Source organism: Protopterus annectens, chromosome 2.part2 (assembly GCF_019279795.1).
Source record: "Protopterus annectens isolate FY-2018-M chromosome 2.part2, PAN1.0, whole genome shotgun sequence".
Lineage (NCBI taxonomy): Eukaryota > Metazoa > Chordata > Ceratodontiformes > Protopteridae > Protopterus > Protopterus annectens.
In genome coordinates, this window is record NC_056730.1 from 961,478,112 (window position 1) to 961,502,534 (window position 24,423).

General features: G+C 46.4%; 1 protein-coding gene across 1 annotated transcript in view; it reads right to left on the reverse strand.

Moving 5' to 3' along the window:
- MAN2A1 (mannosidase alpha class 2A member 1) overlaps positions 1-24,423 on the reverse strand; it is a gene marked incomplete in the record, with an annotated part of 1,886,421 nt that overhangs the window by 673,120 nt on the left and 1,188,878 nt on the right.

Consider the following 24,423-nt stretch of genomic DNA (forward strand, 5'->3'; position numbering starts at 1 on the left):
CTGAATTTCTTTGTTAAAAATGTTGACTTCTGAATGTGAATAAGAAGTTATGTACTCACCATAACGTTCCATCTGAGTAGGTATCTTCATTTGTCTGCAACCTTTGGGATACGGATCCGAGCCGGCAACTTCTATCACAGCATAGATCCGAGCTCCTAGCTCCTCCCCTTACCCATAACCCCCTGCCTACCCTGACTGACCTCAGATCAAGTTTGCCCCATAGCACAGCTGATAAAAGTGTCCCAAAGGGAACAGATGCTAATAACCACAAGAACGATTATTTTGGTCAGGGGGAAGGAGGGGGGGGATGGTTGCAGACAAATGAAGATACCTACTCAGATGGAACGTTATGGTGAGTACATAACTTCTTAATCTGAAGTAGGGACTTCATTTGTCAGCAACCTTTGGGACAGAGTCCCCAGCTACCTAAATCTTGGGTGGCCTTCATGGAAGGATATTCCGGAGCACCGCAGAGCCAAAGGACGCCCTACCTCGGGAGACAACATCTATTTTACAGTGGCTGATAAAGGTGTGAGATGAAGCCCAAGTGGCTGCGGAACAAATTTCATCCAGTGGAACCCTAGCTTGAAAGGCCGCAGATGTGGCAACGGTCCTAGTACAATGAGCATGGACTCCTTGAGGTGCAGGTCTTCCCGAGCTCTGATATGCTAAGAGAATATAACTCGAGATCCATCGAGAGAGAGAAACTTTAGAAACTGGCTTTCTGAAATTACTTTTGGCAAAGGAGATAAACAACTGATCGGATTGCCTATGATCAGCAGTTCTATGAATATAAAAACATAGTTGTCTGTGTACGTCTAAGGAATGCAGCTTGTACTCTCCTTTGTTTTGAAAGTTGGGGAAAAACCCTGGGAGACTGATAGATTGATTGATGTTCGCTTCTGAAGATACCTTAGGTAGGAAGGACGGATTAATCCTGAGGTAAACCCTATCCGGGTGAAAGACCAAGTATGGTGGTTTGACACAGAGAGCTTGCAATTCCGATACTCTTTTGGCTGAAGTTATGGCCACCAAAAAGGCTATCTTCCAAGAGAGAAATTTGAGATCAACCGTGGCCGCCGGTTCGAAAAGGGGACCAGTCAAGGCCTGTAAGACTAGGGATAAATCCCATGGAGGTACCACCTCTTTGACTGGAGGCCTAAGGAGGAAGGTACCCTTGAGGAAGGTCTTACACAGTTTGGAAGTGATGAGGGCCAGACTCTTGCCCCACGTGATAGTATGAGAGTGCTGCAAGTTGTACCTTGACTGTGGAAGAACTAGCCCCCTGGTGAAAGAGAGGTTAGAAAATCTAGAACCAACGCTATCGGGCTGTAAAAGGGTCTAAACGACGGTGTTCTGCCCAAATGGTGAAGCGTTTCCACTTACTCCGATAAACCCTCCTGGTGGAAGGCTTGTGAGCTGCTACAAGAATGGCTTTGACAGGTGATGAGATCCCGGGAGTCCTTATGAGGAGTGGAACTGGAGTAAAAAAAGCCGTCAGCTTGAGGTTGACCAGGTTCGGAGTCGGAAGATTGAGAGGGTGAGAAATGAGATCCGGGAGGGGATCCAGAATCCATGGTGGATACACTAGGTGAGACCATAGGTCAGGGAACCATGTCTGACGAGGCCAGAATGGGGCAATGAGGATCATCTTGTTCCCCAACTGCCTGGCTTTCTGCAATAATTTCAACATCAGGGGAAGAGGAGGGTAAGCATAAAGCAGACCGGGAGGCCAAGCATGAACTAGAGAGTCTCTCGGGGACTCCCCCGGAGGGGGGATCAGAGCGAAGTAATCGTTGCATTTGGTGTTTGAAGGAGAGGCAAAAAGATCGCAACAAGGTTGCCCCCATCGGGCAAATACTTGCTCTGCAACGAGGGTTGAGAGACCATTCATAAGGAGTCAGGATAGTACGACTGAGCCTGTCCGCTAGAATGTTGGACCGTCCCGGAATGTGCGTTGCTATGAGAAAGCGGTTGGTGGAAATCGCCCATTCCCACACTCTCATGGCCTCACGGCAAAGGGGGTAAGACCTGGTTCCCCCCTGTTTGTTGATGTACCAGACGACTGACATGTTGTCTGTCTGTACTGCAATCGTCCCTACCGGAAGAGAGCTGTGTAGTGCCTGCAACGTCAAAAGCACCGCCCTCATCTCTAGGACGTTGATATGCAAAGAGGTCTCTACATCGTTCCATGTGCCTTGGACTGTCCTGCCTGAAAAATGCCCCCCCCACCCAAGGCGAGAAGCGTCCGTGGTCACTGTGTCGACTGGCGGTGGTAGTGAGAAGGGACATCCCATGTGGAGATTGGGAGACTGGAGCCACCACACGAGCGACCTTCTGCAAACCTTGCTTAAGGAAATGGGATGAGACAGGGGGTTGCGAGACAGGGACCATTGTACCTGGAGGGTCCACTGCAGGACCCTCATGTTCAACCGGGCCAATGGCAGCAGAGGGATTGCAGCTGCCATAGATCCTAAAGCCCTCAGGACCAATTCCGCCGAAGGAGTTTGCAGTTGAAGGTTGGCCTGCACGTGCAACATCAGGTTCCGAAGCCGATCTGGAGTCAAGAACGCAAGCATCTGTCTGGAATCCAGTCTCGCCCCTATAAAAATCCAACACCTGTGTAGGGATCAGAGAGGATTTGGTCATGTTGATGGTTAATCCTAATAGTGGAGCCAGACTGAGGAAATAATCCCTGCATGAACAAAGTAGATGCCTTGTTGGGGCCGTAAGGAGCCAGTCATCCAGGTATGGAAAGACCTGCATTCCCTGGAGTCTCAGGTGGGCCGTTATTATCGCTAGGACTTTGGTGAACACCCTGGGGGCTGAGGTCAGGCCGAAGGGGAGGGCCCTGATTTGAAAGTGACTGGCTCCCAGCCGGAAACGGAGAAACCTCCTGGAAAGCCTGCCCACTAGAATGTAACAGTACGCATCCTTGAGGTAAATGGAGCACATCCAGTCATCCTCCCGCAATAAGGGGAGGACGGATTGCAACGTGACCATTTGGAACTTTTCTTTGGGTACCGCCAGGTTTAGGAGAGAGAGGTAGAGGATGGACCTCAAGTCCCCCGTCTTTTTTGGCACTAGAAAGAACCTGGAGTAAAACCCTGATCTGATTTGATCTGGGGGGACGGGCTGGATGGCTCTTTTTTGCAGAAGCTGCTGAATTTCTGCAGCAGCCGCCTCCCTCTGACTGGGTGGTACGTCGGGGAGGCCTCTGATTCTGGGGGTTATGATAAAGGGAATTTGGTAACCTCTGGATATAATACGAAGCACCCAGCAATCCCTTGTTATGGACTCCCACATTGCTAGGTGCCTCGAAAAACGCCCCCCGACTGCCTCCAGAGTGGAGCAGCCGGGTAACCCCTCAGGGGTTCTGCGTGGGCCTCTCAGAGAACGGTTCTCTGGACCCAAAATTCCTGGGACCCCCTCTGCCTCTGGGGCGGCATCCTCCCTGTCCTCCTCTGCCACAAGAGGACTGGCTGTCCTGAGCAGACTGGGATCGATGCGATTTTCGGAACCACATCTTCTTCTGACCCTTTTGGTTCTTGGAAAAGGAGCTCTGGGGCGCAGAGAAGCGGACTCCGACGGCAGACAAAGCCTTCCCGTCTTTCTCGCTCTGGACAAGAGTGCCGCGAACGGTTTTGCCGAACAGTGCAGAACCATCAAAAGGGGCATTCACGAATGATGCCTTAAAGGGTTCCGAGAAGTCACAGTGACGGAGCCAGGCCTGTCTCCTCATGACAAGCCCGACTCCGCCTGCTCTAGCGGCTCCCTCCGTAGCATGAGGCAACAGCTGCATAGAGGTGTTAGAAATAGAGCGGAGGGTGGCCATTTGGGAGGAGTACAGATCCTTGTCTCCCTCCAACATGGACCCTGGGGGGGAAGCAGCGTATTCTTTAATAAGATCCCGCTGCATCCGAATAACGTGTGCCATGTAGTTCAAGGCCCTCATAGAGAAGGTCGCTGAACTGAAGGCCTGCTTCCCAAGACGGTCCATCGCGCAAGACTCCTTGCTCGGAGGATGAACCGTGGGGCTCTCCTGAACCAACTCTTTCTTGGTGGCTGCAGCCACCAACATGGCATCCACAGGGGGACCTCTGTTCCAGTGTGATCTCTCTGCAGGGGGGCTCAAAAGTTTGTCCGGGCGCTTGGGGATTGGCTCTATGGTGTCCGGTTCCTTTCAAGCCCTAGTGGATATGAGATCCACCAAGGGGTCGGGTGGAGGGGACACCCAAGAGGTAGATGGTTCTGCCTCAAACACCTCAAGGAATACGGACTCATCAGAGGAAGCCTTGGGGGCAGACCACCCACCCCTGATTTTGAGCATTTCCATGATGTCTCCAAAGGAGACATCCTTGGGGGGTGACCTAGGGGAGCCTTCCCCTTCATCTAAGTCCGTATCTTTGTATCTTTGGTGAGACTCTCAGGGGAGTCTATGTGCCTCCTCTTGCACTTTGCTTTGTGAGGAACCTCCTCGGGGGGGGGGGGGCTGTCCGAGGAGTCCTCACGGGCTGTATCTTGTTCCACTGGAACTCCTAGAGGCGCTGAGGCAGGCTGCCCCGAGGGCCGGATGAGGGGAGCCAGAACCAGATGAGGAGGAGTGCGGGAGGGAGCCGAAGCCAGGACCGGAGGCCTGGAAGCACTCGACAGTGCCCTCTCCACCGCAGCAAAAGCCGAGGGGGAGCCGCTCTCTGACGGATCCGAGACCCGACTCCCACTCGGATCCAAAGCGGGGATCGGACCCGGCGCCGAGAACATCGGATCCGAGGGACCAGTGTGCTCCGACCGGGACGGAGCCAAAAGCACACCGAATCCCTCGGATCCGAAACTCGGCCCACGGCTCCGAGAGGTCGGATCCGACAAACTCGAGGGAGCCGTCGGAGCCGTGCCCAGCACGGTCGGCTCCGACCCACCCCCGGATCCAACGTGGCTCGGCTCCGAGCGCTCCGACCCCGGAATGCGGGTTGGAGAAGGAGCAAGAGGAGCAAAAAAAGGGGTCGAGCTCCCCCCCAGAGGGGGGCGGGGGAGGCAAGAGCACTCCCATCTGCATCTGGGCCTAGATGAATCTCCTCATCATCCGGTCCATGTCCGCATCTGACATGCTAAAGGTGGACCTCAAAGAGGCCACCGAGGCCGAGCTGGAGTGCTGCCTCGATGACCTCGACGGGGACCAGGTCACCTCCTCCTCGGGTCCCGGGGAGAAACAAGGGGATCGGATCCAAGGAGGAGGAGACCGAGAAGACCTGGACGGAGAAGCCCACTTGGCGGGCGGGGCCCATGAGTCCTCGGCCCGCCGCTTAAGGTGTTTCTCTCTCCGCTTCTCTTTCCTGGACTCCCTATCCTCCGGAGCCGAAGCGGGAGGTTGAGTCCCGGTCGAAGGAAGGGAGGCAGGAGTGACCGCTACCGGGGAGTAGCGGTCACTGAAGTACCGGAGGCCGAAGCAGAGTCTGGGGGTAAAAGGCCCACCAGAACCAGCTTTGACCTCCGATCCTTAAGTGTCCTGGGGTTAAACGCCGCGCAAATCGCGCAACCCGAACAGAGGTGTTCAACCCCAAGGCACCTAACGCACCGAGTGTGGCCATCGGCCGGTGAAAGCTTGTGACCACACTCGATGCATTTCGAAAAAATGGCTTTAGGGGCCTCCAACATAACTAAAGTAAAGCACACTCACTAGGCCCCTACACTCAAGACACACACACATGCTACGACCAACGGGGAGGAGGAAACATTAAAATTAAAATTTAAGGTGAGTAAGCTAAAAATAATAAGTTTTAGCGTTAAGGGTAACCCTAACACGCACACACAATCACTCAATCAGAAAAGAAGAAAAAAACTTTTTTTTCTCACAAAATCGCCAAGAGCTCTGGAATCTAGCTGTTGCTTGAAGAGCGGCAAACTAGATCTGGGGTCAGTCAGGGTAGGCAGGGGATTATGGGTAAGGGGAGGAGCTAGGAGCTCGGATCTATGCTGTGATAGAAGTTGCCGGCTCGGATCCGAGATCAGATCCGTATCCCAAAGGTTGCTGACAAATTAAGTCCCTACTTCAGATCTGAAATTTTGCATTACGATATTTACTTGAATCTTATGAAGGTTTACATACATAAAATATACTGCTAGTGGGCCTAATATATGGTGATTAGACAAAGTAAGGCAGGAGCTGTTGGCGTTAGTTGAAGACAGAGGCAAAGTGTTTTGGCAGACAAAAGAAATTAGGTGATGACTGAAGAGGTTAAGAAGACAAAAGTCAGCTTTAGCTGAACTGAGTAGTTTGATCTGGACTACATAACAAGGTTGCTGGAAGAAGAGACATCAGACATGTCCTTTCTAAGCCAAACTCCTAAATGAAAATAAAATAAGCTCCTTTTGAATACAGGTATTCTGAGCATCAAATTATCTGAGTTGTAGCGCACAAAGGGGGCTGGGCTGGTTTCCTAAAATTCCTATGGTTTTGCAATCAAATCACAGGAACAGTATTAATAAAACCCTGGAAACACTCCAACGTGAGGCATGCCCAAATGTAACAAATTGCAATTTTTTTTTTTGCAAACTGGGGGGGACAACCGCCACCACCATTACCTTTACATAACAACTTTGAGATCACACTACCTAATGTAAAAAAATGTTAGGTCTTACTGTAACATTCCATCTGATTTGTTGATCTTCTTCCAGTCATCATTGATGGGTTTGGTTCCGAGCCCTTTGAACCGAGGCAGCCTTATACCAAGCTTGCACGCACCAAACAATCTCAAGCTAAGCTGCTACCCACAATGCCCTTTGCTCAGTTACCTCAGATTGAGTTTGCATGCAACATATAGAAGAAGAAATAAGTCAGAGGCCATCTCTGCGCAGAAAATCCTAATACATCACAAAGACCCAGAAGATCTGCCAAGAACCTTAGGAAGGGGTCGGGTGGGAGGGTGTGATGACTGGAAGATCAACAACTCAGATGGAACGGTATGGTAAGACATAACTTCTTTATCTGAAGTTGTTAATCTTCTTCCTATTCATCACTGATGGGACTGAGTCCCAAGCTACTTGGAGAACCTGGGTGGCCCTTATGGAAGAACATTCCTGAGAACCATTGAACCAAAGGCCGCTCTTCCCCTGGAGATCAGATCCAATTTGTAATGCTTGATAAAAGTGTGGGGCTTAGCCCAAATGGCAGCAGCACAAATGTCATCCATGGAGGCCCTAGAGTGGAAGGCAACAGCTGCTGCAATAGCCCTAGTTGAGTGATCTTTGATTAGGCCAGGCTTAGATCCCTCCGTAAGTGAATATGTGAAGGCAATGCAATCCCGGAGCCATTTAGACAAAGTAACTTTCGATACTGTGCCTCCCATTCTAGTACCTGCAAAGGAAATGAAAAGCTGGTCCAACTTGCGAAAGGATTTAGTTCTGTCTAGATAGAAACGTAATTGTTTATGAACATCCAAGGAATGTAGGCAGTATTCTCCCTTGTTAGAGTAATTTGGGAAGAACACAGGGAGCTCAATGGACTGGTTAATCGAAAAATCAGAAACCACTTTGGGGAGAAAGGATGGGTTAGTACGAAGTAATACTCTGTCCTTATGAAAGATCAGATAAGAGCTCTTGATACATAATGCTTATAATTCAGAAATTCTTCTGGCTGAAGTTATGTCCACCAGAAATAAGGATTTCCATGACAGGAATTTTAGATCACATGTCGCAGCCGGCTCAAAAGGGGGCAGAGAAAGAGACTGCAGAACCCAGGACAAATTCCATGCCTCCACCAGCTGTCTGATGGGAGGCCTGCTGTGGAAAATACCCTTGAGGAAGGTCTTGCAAAGGTGAGAGGAAATAAGTGGCACTCCATCAGACCCATTATGGAAATTGGAAACGGCTGCTAGATGGACTTGAATGGTGGAAGCTGAGGCCCCATTGACGAACAGTTCAGCCAGATAATGAAGAATAGTGGCTACAGGGGCTGAGAACGGGTCTAGCTTCTGATTACGTGATCAAATAGAGAATCTTTTCCATTTGTCCATGTAAAGTTTCCTGGTGGATGGTTTATGAGAGGCCAAGATAATATCACGGATGGGCGAAGAGAGGGTTTCCTGCCTGACAACTAACGGAAGTGGAGAAACCAAGCTGACAGCTTGAGAGTGGACAGATTTGGGGGAGTCAGCTCTTGTGGGTGAGATATGAGGTCCTGACGAGAGTCTAGGGTCCAAGGAGGTAGTAACAGATGAAGTTGAAGGTAGGGAAACTACACTTGACGAGGCCAGAATGGGGCAATGAGGATCACTTTGCTTCTCAACTGAATAGCTTTCCTTTGAACAAGAGGAATTAGAGGAATCGGAGGATAAGCATAAAGGAGACCCGTGGGCCAATCGTGGATCAAAGCATCTCTCTGTGACTCCCCGAGAGGGGGAAAGAGGGCAAAAGTAGCTGCTGCATTTTGTGTATGAGGGAGAGGCGAAAAGGTCGCAGCATGGCTGGCCCCAACGGCTGAAAATTACCGCCGCCACACTTGGGTTGAGAGACCACTCGTGAGGATGAAGAATGCATCTGCTCAGCCTGTCCGCAATCACGTTGGAGTTCCCCGGGATATGCGTTGCGATCAGAAAGCGGTTGGAAGCTATTGCCCACTGCAAGATTCTCATGGCTTTGCGACTTAGGGGGTAAGATTTGGTCCCTCCCTGTTTATGTACCAGACCACTGACATGTCCGACTGGACAGCAATCATTCCGGACGGAAGGAGCGGATGAAAAGCTTGCAACAACAATAGCACCACTCAACTCCAGGACACTGATATGCAAGTTGACCTCTACATCGGACCACGTGCCTTGGACTGACTTTCCCTGGAAGTGGCCCCCCTACCCCATCAGGGAAGCATCCGTGGTCACCGTGGCACTGGGCTGGGGAGACTGGAAGGGGCAACACCAAAGATTTTTGTCCATACTCATCCACAAGAGGAGGTCTAGTTTGCAAGTGTTGGTGATGAGAATCTCTGAGCTCAGGGGGTAAAGATTGGGTATCCACTGGGCCTGAAGGAGCCACTGTAGTAATCTCATGTGTAGTCTGGCTAAGGGAACTATAGGGATAGCTGCAGCCATAGATCCCAAGGCTTGCAGGGCTTCCCTTGCAGACACTTTTCTTCGACAGAGTATCACTTGAACTTGTGCCCTTAGTCTCTGAAGCCTGTGGAGAGGAAGTGAAATCAGGCTTGACTGGGTGTTGAATATTGCCCCTATGAATTCCAGTCATTGTGAGGGTTCAAGGTTGGATTTCTCCCAATGTATGGTGATGCCTAGTGACTCCGCTAAAACCAGGGTGTAGCGAAGGGCCCTGACCAGAAGACACTTGGTGGGGGTGGAGATGAGCCAATCGTCTAGGTACGGAAACACCTGGAATCCCTGAAGTCTCAGATGAGCAGTTACCACTGCAAGGCATTTTGTGAACACTCTGGGGGCTGTCAAGAGACCGAAAGGCAGGGCTCTGAAATGGTAGTGACTGGCACCCAACCGGAAGCGAAGGAGGCTCCTAGAGCACTTGTCCACCTTGATATGGTAATACACATCCCGGAGATCTAATGAGCACATCCACACACCCTCCCGCAGAAAGAGGAGGACGGTTTGAATCGTGACCATGTGGAATTTGGTTTGAACTACCGATTTGTTTAGTTGGCTGAGATCCAGAATGGGCCTACAGTCCCCTGTTTTCTTTGGCACCAAAAAGAATCTTGAGTAGAACTTTGACACGCACTGATCTGGGTGGACCTGTTGGATGGCTTGTTTTTGACATAGCTTTCGTATTTCGGAAGCTGCCTCCTACCTTTGACTGGGTGAAACATAGGGAAGGGATTTCGGAGGTCTTGGATAAGCTATTAGGGGAATATGGTAGCCTCTGGTAATGATTCTCCGCACCCACTGATCATTTGTAATGGAGAGCCAGGCAGCTTGGTGCAGAGAAAAACTCGCTCAGACTGCTTCCAGAGGAAAGCAATCGGGCAGCGCCTCAGGAGCACTGATACGGCCTACTCGAGAAGGAATCTCTCTGAGCCCTGGTTCCAGGGAGCCCCTCTGCCCCAAAAGGGACGTCTTCCATTATTGGAACTCAGTCTGCCTCTGGAGGAGCACTCAACACGTGAGTCTCGGAAAGGACTTTGAGACTTCTTGTGCCACATATTCCTGCTCCTCTGATTCCTGGAGAAGGAACGCTGAGGTTTGGAAAAGCATAAGCCAACAGCAGACAAGGTCTTCCTGCCTTGCTCGCACCTGGCTAATGTATCCTTGACCTTAGCACAGAACAGAGCTGATGGCTTGATAGGGGCATTTAGAAAGGAAGACTTGAAGGAGTCCGCGAGGTCACAAATGTACATCCAGGCGTGGCGTCTCATGACTATGCCTGCACCCGCAGCTCTAGCTGCTCCTTCAGTTGCGTGTGACAGCAACTTCATGGATGAATTAGATATTGATTCTAGGGTGGCAAGTTGGGAAGCAACTTTATCTCATGCTCCATCCAATACTTGGCCCGCGAGGGTTCCGGAGAGTTCGGAGATAAGATCTCTCTGGAGCCTCGTAAAATGTGCCAAAAAGTTCAGAGACCTAACTGCAGAGGTCGCTGATGCAAAGACTTGCTTCTCTAACCTGCCCACTGCCCGGGACTCTCCGTTGGACGGGTGAACAGCAGGACTCTGCTTCAAGGTCCTTTTTCGTGGCTGCTGTCACCACCATAGCGTCCACTGGCAAACCGCTAGGCCAATGGGGTTGAACTTCTGGAAGGGAGAGTACCTTGTCTGATCTCCTGAGAATGGTCTCAATGGAGTCAGGGTTCTTCCATGCCCATTGCACGATGAGTTTAACCAACTCATTGGCGGGGGTCACCCAAGAAGTAGAGGGCCGAGAGCGAAAGGCCTGCAGGAATATGGATTCCTCCGAGGAAGGGTTGGCGGACTTCCAAGTCATCCCTCTGTTTCAAGATCTCCATGATGTCTCTGAAGGAGACATCATCAGGGGGTGACCGTGGGGACCCTTCCCCATCATCATAGTCCATATCTTCCATGAGGGACTCCTCTGGGGAGTCCATGTGTTTCCTCTTACACACCCATTTCCCAGGGGGTTCTTCAGTGGGAGCATCCGAAGAAGACTGAAAGGGAAATACCCTGGGTAGAGGTTCCTGGGTCTTGTGCTCTCGGAGTCCTGGGGTTGGCCTTTGACAGCTGTGGCTCAGAAGGAACTGGGGGAATAACCAACAGAGGAGGATTGTTAGAAGCAAGCACCTTCTCCATCACCCAGAAAGAGGGCCTGCCCGAAGAGGAGTGGGAGCCCAGAATCAAAGAAGACAAAATCAGAACAGAGGTCACACCCCGCTCCAGACGGAGCCTCAAGCAGACTTGGAGCGGTAGTCACCCTCGAATCCAAAGTCAGGACCGACAATACCGTCGGAACAGAGACCGGAACCGGAGGTTCCACACCCCAAGCATGAGATTGAGGAAGGGTGGGGTCCGACGGAACAGACACCCAAAGGGGTCTCAGGGCCTCAGACAGTGTCATTGTCCGCGCCAAGGAAGGGAGTTCTCTACAAAGAGTTGGATAAATAAGCCTTGGAGCTGAGGGATCCCAAGGGAGGAGAGTAAGTAGAGGTTGCTGGAGTAATAGACCCAAAGCCTGGAGTGGGACAGCGTCTAGGTGGATTTGAAATTCCCCTGGCGGTCAGCAGCTGGTCAAAAAGGCACACCACATCCGATTCGGAAAGGCTCCTGGTGGATCTCACCGATGCCCCTGAGGGCGAATCAGGCCGGTCCAAAAAGAGGCTGCAGGCTTGTCTGGCAAACAGGTCCACAGTCAATGGATATTGGGTCCGTGGTGCATCACAGAACGGCACGGACAATTCCAATTTCAAAACCGGCAACAACAGTATGGTTGGAGCCATGAATGGGCTTGGAGCTGAGGTTACAATAGGGGTGGATGACAAAAACGGTTCCAAGGTAGTCGTCTGAACTGATATCGAAGCAGAAATGAGCGATGTCAGTGACGAACCAGAAATAGATACGCTGATCTGAACCGAGGCAGTAGATTGCACCGTAATCGTAGGTGCCGACGAGGCAACCTCGGTAAGCTTCGCTGGAGCCGAGCTCGGAGCCAATGTAGTAGTCAGAACCGAGGAGGCAGAACAGTGCTCTGAGGAGGACTTATGGACCTTGTGTTTATAACTTTTACTTCTGTCACCGGCTGGTGAAGAGGGGTCCGAGCGAGGACGTTTCTTGTCCACAGGAGGAGGAGATGAGACCTCGGTCGCAGAAATAGCCTCTGAAAAAGGCGAAGCAAGCAGGCCCTTCAAAATCAGTTTGTTACGGCGTTCATTCATTGTCAGCTGACTGCAGCTAGCACAAATATCACACGGAGGTTTCGCCAACAAATGCGGAATCCCCAAACGGTACACACACTCCTCATAGAGGTCACTGTTCGGCAGTTTACCACTGCAAGAGCAGCAGTTTTTAAACCCTGTAGTTCCCTTCTTTTCAGACATCCCAGAACACACTCTCACGCAAAAGGCAAAGAGTGAGGAAAGTGGAGGAAATGAAGAAGAAAGAGAGGAAATACAAACAATGGTAACAAGATGCCACAAGTGTAGAAAGTTAGAAAATACCAACAATGGTAAGAAAGAGATACCTGTGGGTAGAGCTGAAACAATATAGATATCAAGAACAGGCCATAAACAGGAAAAAACTTTTTCAAAAACGTGCAAATCTATCAGAAAAAATCAATTAGCTGGAGAGCTCAGTGAAACACTGCTACATGGCTGTGCGGCACACGAGATCTGAAGTAACTGAGCAGAGAGCATTGTGGGTAGCAGCTTACCTCAAGAGTTTTTGGTGCACGCAAGCTTGGTATAAGGCCGACTCGGTTCTGAGGGCTCGGAACCGAACTCATCAGTGATGAATAGGAAGAAGATTAACAACTTCAGATGGGACATTACCAAGGCACTGTAATCTCAACTTCTTTAATACAGCATATCCAGAATCAACACTACTGCTAGACAACGAGAGACTCCTATTAAAATTAAGCTGGGCATGTGGACAGACTGATTACTATGGTTCTAAGTGATGTAGCCTTGTCACCAACAAGCAATACTGATCAGTAAGGAATACTCATCTTTTGAGAAGTCATCTACCCCAGGGAACTACCCGATTGACAACATGCCTCTAAGAGTTTACCCAGTTGCTTGGGACTTGGGAACTTATGCCATAAAGTAAAGTTCAGCCCTGTCATATTCAAGCACAACCTGGATCTATGAATATGAAACAGAAAATTTACCTCAGGATTACCCCTTGTACTACTAACAGACCACTGAGGCATTTATAAGCCTAGCAATGCAACCCAAATTTATTCCATGAATTACTGTGCCTAGGAGGTTATCTTAAGGGGAATATGTTAGGGCATGATTTAAAGGCTGCCTCTTCCAATCAGTGGTACAGGTGTCAGACCTAAGCTGAATTTCCCATCCACTGGTCCAGGGTGAGCTTGAATAGGGGTTAGGGAAGAGCTCTGCTTCACATGGCTGGAAAGTCTATTCCAGAGAATGGGGATTCTCTGATAAATATAGCTGTCCCTCCAACAAGACCCATTTAAGTCGTAAACATACTTTAAATACTTAGATCTACTATTTTTGGTGAAGATTCACCACAGTGGCATCCAAGGATAATCGGTTATAATCACTTCTCATCAGTCTGTAGGAAACACAGACTTTAATCTGCATAAGACATTGTGTTTACACCTTGTATTCCCTTTGTGAGGAAACTCTGTGGACATTCCAGTTATTGCATGTGTCTGGTCAGGTACGTACCGAAGCGGGCATTATGCTCAATGATAGATCTGAGAAGGGCTGAGTACAGTGGCACAGTGACTTCCATGGACCTATATACTATGGCCTTAGTTGTAAGCTGAGTGACACAGAATGATTTTCTTACTGCCTTAGACACATGTTGGTCAAAAGCCGAGTTGCTATCTCCCAGAGTCCCCAAATCCCTGACTACTGTGTCAACATTTATGGGTGTTTTGGCAATGACAGTTTCCCTGGGTGGCTGACTTCCCTAAAGGTACTACTACGTATTTCTTGGCACCGAGTTTTAAGCCATGGTTTTGGCACCAATCTTTTGTCTGTGTTAGACTATTCTGTAAAATGTTTGCATCTTGAGGGTTTCTATGATCGGTCCTAGCTTGCAATTATCTGCAAACTTGGCAAGCCAGAGGCCCCTGACACTGGTCTTGACATTTGAAAAACTGATGCCAAAAAGGCACGGACTCAGCACAGAGCCCTGAAGGACTCCACTGCTGACCAACCTCTTTTTGGAGGTGGTCTCCCCAAACCTAACATCCTGGGTCTTGTCTGATAGGCAGCTGGCTTTCCAATGACTTACACAGAAGTTTATGCCATGACTTTGGTTACAATGCCTTGGTGAGGTATTGTATCAAATGCCTTAGATAGATCAATAGGCAGTATGTACTGTTTTGCCCTCATTCATTGCCTTGGTGACCTTCTAAATGATGTCCATCTGGTTTATAATAGGCATGATCTGCCTTTGGCAGAACCAAACTGGGTTGTGTCCAGTGCTTCATGGTTTTCTATATCACTGATTTCCTTAATACTTTCCATAGCTTTGCAAATGAGATATTATTGAGACTGATTTGTTCTGTAGTTCCCACGATTCTTTGATGGTCCTCCCTTGTGCAGACAGATGTCCGCTGAAGTCTTCCTTTCACGTGCCATGAAGCCTGTGCGGATGTTATGGTTGGACAGTGACTCCAGTGGCTCTGACAGATCAATGGATAATGGACAGGCACAGCTCCTAAATACTTTTGTCCATGCATGGGTCCCCTCAAATTATCTGTGATATGATACCAGGTATTCCCACTAAGGGTAATATATAATTATCAATGAGATGGGGAAAGCCAATCTAAAACCAAATGGGGTAGGTTAATTTAAGCACCAAAAGTTAAACTAACTAGGCTTAAAATGTCCTGAAATGGCAGCTAGCCTAGTACTTTCCTATGAACCAATACAAAGTGCTAAGGTATCCACAATAAAAAGGAATTGAAAAATATTGGGACTGGGACATAAGCCAACAGAAACGGCCACTGAGAAGGCTCTTAAAGAACAGCTCAAAAGCAGATCACTGGAATATACACCCATGAAAATCAGAACTCTGAACTGCAAGTCAGCAAACTGATTTTCAGAGTGGTTTTAGTCAGTAAAAATGGACAAAACTACAATTCAAAAAACAGGTGTTTTATGTCTAAGTGCAGATACCCCCAAACTTGTGCGTACAGTGGAAGACCCTCTGCGCCACTCATTCTACTACAGTCAGCTCTAAATCACTGCAACTTAAGGGAAACTATCCTGATACAGCAGGTTTGACGCATCATCTAATGGGCTAAGCTAGAAGCACTGAGACATGACAAACAGTGCAGCTACCCTTTAGGAAAAGTCATGAACATTGATCCCTGGTACACAGAAAATTTAATTTGTCTTGTGCATTTCCATAAAGAAATAGGAACAAAGGTAATTAGTTTTTCTCAAAATCTTTTTTTTTTTGGCTAAGAAGTCCCTAAGATGGGAAAAAATAATTTCTCTGGAATACTGACAAAATTGTGGCTTTCCCACGTTGTCTATCAAATGACCTCATGACTTTCGTTTTTTTTTGACAGCCTGCCATCACCAAACTAAGCTCTAAACAAATTATCAGTGGAGAAGTTCTAATAGAGATAATTAACAGTGTAGCATTCTGTCTCCTGTAAGAGATGCTGAGAAATAAACAATGCAATATGGCACTACACTAAACAGTTTTTCAAAAAGGAGATGCCTCAATGCCTTGCTTTATGGACGGAGGAAAAAGGGAGCCAATACAACTGTTTTAGAAACCATCTCTAGCAATGGTTACACAGCAGGATGTTCTATTAAATAAAAAAGATCTGCTAGATGTGACTGCTCAAAGATCACGCAGTAGACCTGTAATATATAAAGAACATACTGTAAAATGACAAAAATCACTACAAAGCTTTTTCTGATACCTATTGGCACGAGTATACTTTCACAAAACATGCTATGATACCTTTCAAGTCCAATGAGAATACAAATCAAAGTTGTAAAGAACAGATGCTTGTTTAACGTCTGATGAAAACTGTAATCAGTGAAGCATTGTTCTGGCACTACAGTACAGAATCACTGTTACATACTAGTCTGCAAACCATGGACAAAGCAGAAGCCTCACATCACTGAGGGAGTGTTGTGTACTGAGTAACTGCTAAATGCTCTGTATGAAAGCAGTACAGTACTCCTGCAGCAGCCATCTCTCTTCTCTTTGCACTCCCTTATGTGTGTGGCCTACTGTAAAAAAAAAAAAAAAAAACATTTAAAAAAAATCTCACTCACTATTCCAAAAATCCTTTTCGGTCTGTAACTAATGAGCACCAAACTAGACTTCTACACTTTCTGTCCTTGAACACAAACTATCATACATAATGGAAACTATGCATCAGTAGATACAGAAACAGGATCTTTCTTCATGGGTCATATGGCTGTGTTACTCCATCTACAAACTAGCATATGACTCTTTCTTCAGGATATTTTGAACTCTATGACAGACATGTTATGCCATACATTCTATAATTGTGCCCTTCCTCACTCTGCCTGTTACTTCATCCCTTACCACCCAGCAAGCACCACTCTGTAAATTAAAAAACAATGAAGATAAGGCAGCACCACTGCAAATAAGTGATGCACAAATGACAGCCACAACACTTACATGGATTCCAGTCAGCCATTACAAACAGATGAGTCCAAATGCAAGAGATGCAGGGAGGGAATTCCTATAACATCAAAACTGTCTGCTTTGTAGATCAACTGATACAGCAAGAATATATCTGTTATATGTTAGCATCAAAGTCCCTTTTTTTTGGTACTGTGACTGGGCCAATTCTCAGGCAGTAAAACCACCCAAGTGGAAAAAAAAAAACAGAGAACCACACTAGGGCCAACTAGAAAATGGACCACTGAAGACAACCTAGTCAAAATGCCCTGACAAAAAAAAAGATGCTGCAGGGAAGGCTGCCGGTAATAGGTACATTAGGAACCTAATGTCCACAATGACCAAAACTACCAAAGCAGGATCACACAATCATTGGAGGCAGCAAAGATCAGACATCACCGCACACATGAGCCAGTAAGTGAAACTCCTAACAGTGCTACAAGACCAATCTTCCTCAAACTTCGGTTGAAGGGAAATAAGAACCCTTCACTTCCCTTCCCATACACACAGCAATATATTATTAGCCACGCCAAGCGCATATACTTCTCAGTCCTCTCAGGAGGAAGAAACCCACCTCAATTCACCCAGTTCCCATTCCCCTAGGGAACTGATGAAGATGGGTTTAAGCAGGAAAAGGGGTCGACTTACAAGCACTCAAGTCCTAAGCACTTGAAGACTACTGCCTTATTGGCTGCCACTTGAACTTGAACATGCGTTCGGGTAAGCACATGGAGGGAGAGTGGGAATGTAAATTAGGGCAGGGGAGTTTTAGGTTTAGGGAGTGGGAAATAAGTTTTACAGTTAAGGAGTGAAAAGGACATTCCAGGGTTAGGGAGCAGGAAGTGGGTTTTAAGGTTAGGCAGTAATTGGGAAATTTAGGCTTAGGGAGGGGGGTTAGAGTTTTAAGGTAAGAGAATGAGAACTTGAGTTAGGAACTAAGTGGGAGGTTTGGGGTTATAGACAGAACTTTAGTAGTCCATTAAAATGTTTTTAGTCCCTTTAGTCTTGTACATAGGTCAGGCATATTTTTATCAACCAGAGGAGAAGATGTGGATAGCAATTAAAAAAAGAGTTGAAGGATTTTATCTGGGAAGGGAAAACAGCAAGAATCAAGTGGGATAAGCTGATTCTTTCAATAGAACAAGGCGTACTAGGCTTACCCAATTTGAGAGGGTATTTTACAGCAACACAGTTAAGGCTCTTGTACACAGCATAAGCAGAAAACTATAATTCAAAGTGGAAATGAATGATGCTGATACAGGAAGGGAGCTCAAGAAATAAGGAGAGATTGGGATTTTAGATGCAAACTCTTAAGGAGAACAACAAAAATCATACAGAGTACTATATTCATAAAATGGCAGGGAGTATTCTAAGAACCAAACCACCACGAGAATGGAGAAAAGAGATTTTGCTGATAGGGATGACTGTTGTCAGGGATGCAGATAACAGGTAAGAGGGGGCTGGAATTTATTGGAGAAAACTGGCAAAGATACCAAGGTATTGGGAGCAAATAATTAAAAGGAGAAAGGTAATAGAATGGGAAGAGGCCAAAAATGTATTTGGACTGCAGGGTTAGAGACTGCCTTCCCTATCAAGGATTGGTATCAGAATACAGGCAAAGAGAAAGAAATGAATGAAAGAGCAGCACTGGCAGAGTTTTTAATATAATCTAAAACAGATGTCGCCATTAAAAAAAAGAATAATTAGTAAAGTGTATAAAATACTGCATGACAACAGTAAGAATCAATCAGAGGAGCTTAAACAGGATTGGGAAGAAGAGACCGGATAAACAATTCACAAAGATACAATGGGAGGATATATGTATATCTCCTAAATATGCAACAAAGTCTAGAAGATTTAGGATCTTTGCCTGGTAAGTGTTTATAAGTATTTTTATACCCCAAGTAGACTCCAAAGATTTTTTTCTCAGGTGGATAGCAAGTGTTGGAGATGTGACAGGCAAGAAAGAGGTGGCTGGGAACATACTTTTTGGGAGTGTAATGAGCTGTCAGACTTTAGGGATTCCCTTGCGACTGCTCTGTCAGAGATGCTGGGTAAGCAGATTGGATTGATGTGGAAGATGATTTTTTTGAGTTATGATACAGAATTGGAATTACCTAGACACAGTAAAGACTTGCTGAGTCTAATTATGGTAGCTGCCAAAAAAGCAATTATTAGAAAATGGAAATCAATGTCTAGACCAACTTTACTAGAAGTAGCGACTATAGTAACAGATAAAACAACTGGAATCGTGATCTTTAGAAAGGGGAGGCAGCAAACGTTGTTGTGTCTTTTGGCTTTTCCCGGTTAGGGGTCGCCACAGCGGAACTCCGGTCTGCTAATGATTGGTAGTTGGTTTGTACGTGCCAAGTTACCAGCCCTGATGCACAACCTTCAACGAAGGTCCACCCATTCATGCATGTCTCCACGCAGAAGACCCTCTAACTGAGAATCGAACCGGACAGCGTCTTACTGTGAGGCGACAACGCTACCGCAGCACCACCACCGCAGTTTTAAAGGGGAGGCAGCAAACTACATAGGAAAAAATGGGAATTGTGGGAACAACATATATGGAGAACAGGAATGAGGTTTAAAAGGCAGGATTTGAATAAGCCATATGATGCTTAACTGACAATGACTGGATAGATAAGTGATGTATAATGTTTGCAACTTTGTTTCAATGGTGCTGCAATGTATATTGTTTGCAATTAAAGTGGTGTCATGTTTGTTTTTCATTTGTATAAACGTAAGATTGCCTATGTCGTGTGAAAATTTAATAAAGATGTATGATGGAAATAAAAAAAAATAGAACTCTAGTTGTATGGCTATACAGTTTTATAAGCTTAGGTGTTGGTAGGGTTAAGTAATTATGGGAGATTGGGCTAGTGACAGTTTCTTTACTTGCTTTTCAAGCAAATAGCAGAGAGCAAGTGTGTCTTGGGCTACTAGCACACAAGCATTTGTAACAGACCCCAGGGAAAAAACACTTTCTTAAGAAGGGTGTAACAAAGAGGTCACCCCCCCCCCAGTATCAAAGCAATAGAACACTCAGAGAAGTAGGACCTATCAAGGGTGGAGTCACACTCACATGAACTCTCACATCATAGGGCCAGAAGATCCCAGTTCAGGAACCAAGGGGGAAAGATCTTTGAGGAGCAGGAGCACCCCACACCAAGTCAAGCTGCCAATCAGAGCCATAACAAGGGTTGGGACCTGCACTCACATCTGAATGGAGACAAACCTCAAGGTATCATGTGACTAATGGAAAAGAGAAACTAATTTACATGGATAACCACTACCACTTGACTACAAGACACCGCTTTTGAGTAACTCAGTTACCTCACAAGATCTCGGTTGAGTTAACAAGGTTCAACAAAAAGGTCACAACTTGGATGTAAAAACTGGGACCAATTCTCTCCACCATGGGGAGGGGGGGGGGTAACAACCTTAACAATTTTCTTTACTGGGTCTCCACTGCCACCAAGGACAGTGTTACCCAGTGTCAACTATCCTCCAAGCCAACTGAAGAAGAAGAGAAAGCCTATCTAAAGCCTTCAAAGAAGCACTAATACTGATCAGAAAAAAATGGAGTCATTCCCTAAAGAGAAGCACTATTCTCTGCTCCACAGGAAGAAGACCTGTCAATGCCTTGAAGCCAAAAACAGACACCCAAGTGAATGAAGCAGGATCTAACCTGGAACTGATCCTTAACCCAACAGGCTGTACTTCCCCCTCCATTAAGAGGAAGCCAGTAAGGGATGGCCAAAATGTGATGCATAGTTAAAGGCACCTTCCACAAAGAGGGGCTACCAGAAAAATGAAAGGGCAGGCAACAGTCTCTCTTGCTGCTCTGAAACAGATCACCACCCCCAAGGACAGAAAGGAAAGACCCAACATCCATGAGGAGGCAAAAGCTAGGCCAGTAACTCACAATGGAGAAGGACAGAGATAGTCAAACAGCCCCATGCACATCTGCCTCCATACTCAAAAAGAGCATAGAATGGAAGAATCTCGGAAGGAAGTTTTTCAGCTCATCCTTCTTCATCTAACTCTTCCATTCCACAAAAAAGACAATATGAAATACACATTTAGACATAGATTTTCCCATACCATCAAAGTAGTCCTGGCATCTAGAATGCACACAGCAGGGCAGAAAGCCTGGACTATGCAACTGGTTCATACGTATACCGACATTCTTACTATGGTTACAGCTGAAGGAGACCAGCAAAAATCTCATTCACATCATCCAGTACTGGTGAGAGACTAACAATGCTCTGATTAAGCAGACTTTCTTCAAATATCTCTAGTGAAACTTTGCAATCACCCATCCAGTCATTTAAAATGGTTTTAAAGTTTGCTAGGGAACCACTCTGCCTGACAGGTAAGGTCAGCCTATTCCAGAAATAGAGGATATGTCAGGTTAGGTATTTATCATGCCATCAGAAGTTGCTGACATGACTATGTAGTTTAAGTCTATAGAAAGAGTGTTTGCTCTACCACTTGTTCTATGTAGGTGAAGAGATTCAGAGAGTGCTGGGTTGAATGCAAAGCTACACAGAGCTCACACCTCAGGAGTCTGTATGACACCGACTAGAAGGGCCGAGCTTTTAGTTTTTCAGAGTAGATAAGGATACTGAGACCCAAGAGCATTTTAGTGAGGAAACATTCTAGTATCTTAAGCTATCTTAGGGGCTTGGTGAGGTGTACGTCAAAAGATGCACTATATTCAATCATAAGCCTAATAAAGGAATAAATAAGGTGGGACTATAACTTTTTGGGACCTTGAGAAAATACAATAAAGGATGAGCAGCGCAAGGCAGAAGAATTTTGTATCCACCACAGATGTGTTGGTCAAAAGAGAATCTGTTATCAATCGTTGAGTACAATGCCCCCTTTGATATGTACCTAACCAGGCATATCTAACAACTGGAACATCAACAGAGGTTCCTCACTAAAAGAATACAGGGCATAAGTAATATGTCCTATGCAGACCGCCTCAAGGCCCTATCCCTGTATTCTGTCTCCTACAGACTTTTGAGGGCGATCTATGCCTGGCATACAGAGCATTGTCAGACCCCACTCTGATGGACCACCTGCATATCCACAAAATAAACAGTACCAGAATTAACCATTCTAAAGATTTAAATCTTGCCTGTGATATAAATAGGACCTGCTGGAGAGATAGGTATGTATCCCAGAGACTACCCCATCTATGGAACAGGCTCCCCATCAATGTGAAGCAGAGTTCCTCCTTAATCCAATTCAAGTGCAACTTGGACAACTGGATGGGAAACCGGAAGTTCATCCCTGGTTTGCCACCTATGTCTCTAATGGACAGAGATAACCTGTAAATGGTTCATCTCCCAGGTCCATGCTTACACTTATCAAGGGTATCAGAACTAGTCAGAGATTTGGGATGCAAGGCTAGGCTTAAAAAGGCCCTTGTAGTTGTTAGCCTAGTAAACACCTATGAACCTATATACATACTCAAGTTCCTAATGACTGTGTCATTTAAGTGGAAAGTTATTTATACTGTAAGTGATAGATTTTGACAGAATTAACAAAGGAAACTATACAGTATTTTTTGGTGTTAAGATGACCCCATGATTAATACACCAAGCATCTGCTTGGTCCAGACCTTGTTGATACATCTGAATACTAGAATAGGATTTAATAACGAACCCCAGTTTGCAATCATCAGCAAACTCAGCCACAGTACCTTTACATCAGCTGAAAACATTAACATGGAAATATCTATCCAAGTTATTTTACCTCAGCATGAGGGGGTCCAAAGCCCCAATCTAGTAAAGGAATCATTCCTAAAGGACCAAAATCAACAATCGGGAGAGTCCAAATAACTAACACTCAACTTCAGGAGACCAAGACCATGTAAAGCTGTCTGCATTTCTAGGAAAATACACAGAATGTATACACGTCCACCAATCAACCAACACTGAAGTCTGAAATTATGTTGGGGTGAGTGTCAGTTGGCCAATACCCTCCCAAACCAGAGCTTTAGGTCAGCACATCCAGAAAGAGGGAGGAACAGATTCATTTAAGTACTAAAGGTCCCCCTACTTCCCCAAAGAACAAAGTAAAGGAACCCCCATTCTCTTGAGGGCCAGGAAGGTCCCAGGTGAAGAGCATGAAAAGAAAATCAAAGCTATTCTTTCCCCCATAAGAAGCAGCAGTCTCTTCCACCTACTGGGTGGCACAGCTTGGTCCTGCACTACCCTGCTCTCCCACATAGTCCTGCTGCAGTAAGAGGACCACAGATTAAGTCTCTCCCACTACACAAACAAGAAAGTGCTCTTCCAGATCACCAGAGAGACCATCCATGCTCTGTATTACAAGGAAGAGGGCTAGCTTAGTAGACTATGAAAGGTCTGCTGGTCATAAGCATAGGTTAGCGAAAAGTGCTTTGTCTTGTGCCTAGGGACCTCCTCTTCCTTCAAGATGATTAAGACACCAGCCTTCAATGATCAGAGAGAAAAAAAGGAGAGGAGAGAAAAGAAAAAAAAAAAGGAAAGGACTTGTTCCAAGCATGAGTAAGAACACAACTTTCTTAAAGGCTGTCTTTCAAAAGGAGCCAAACGAACCTCTAAGTTTCAGAAGGTTCATCAGTTCTGAAATGGCCACGGAGGGCGATAGGAGTCCCTCAACTCTGGGATCCAGATTACTTGAACACTCAAAGAAGATAAACTGGCATGCAAGGTAAAGCCAGGCTGGATGGACTCAGAGGCTGGTGAATGATGGACAGAGGCCTGTGTCATGCTGGGGGCACTGGTATCCAACAAATCCCCACATGTGAAGTCTTGTACAGGAGAATCCGCACCTCACTAAAAGCAGAGCAAGCATCCAATCAGCCTGTGACTCCTCCTGAAACCAGTAAAATGAAAAAAAGGCTTCCACCACAACTAAAAGTTCACTGAGAAATTCTGTTAAAATGTAGGCTTTAATAAAATGAAGAAAAAAAAGCACAAATTGTGCTGTTCAAGTTGCAGGTCAAACAGGATAAGCGCTTTCAGTTAAAAAAAAAAACTTCTTCAGATTCTAGTGTGTAGATTTGACTTACTGCTGTTAAATAAAGATCCTTAATTGCTCAACCAATCACATACAGCAATCAGATGCATGCCTTCCTTAAGCCTCCATTTCATTTCTTAATTAGGCTTCTCTCTTTCAAAATAGGTTTAATAGGAACTACTTTGTTGAGCCCTGGAAATAAATTAGCTGTGAGGTTCATGATCCATTTGCTTTCTTCCTTTTCAGTTTTGTTGACAATGTCTCCTCCACGGAGGTCAGTAGTCACATTTGAGATAACCATAAAGCTAAATGAATGCCCTGGATTTTCAGACACATGTCCATATAGGACATTGGTTACCACTTTATTCTTGATGTCTAACAGGTGGCGAAGTATCCGTTCCTTAAACTTTCCATTGGTCTTTCCTACATAATAGGCTTGGCACAAATTACAAGTGAAAGGAGAAGAGGCCACAACTCAGACTAGATGACTCGTAGGACTGCTCCTCATGACCAAGGTCAGTGCGCAAGGAACCAAGCTGAATTGGGGAAGGTGGCGCATGCACTCATAAATGTAGCCCCATGGTGGGAGCTGTAAATGTACCTCTTAGAAAACTCGGTTTCTCTGT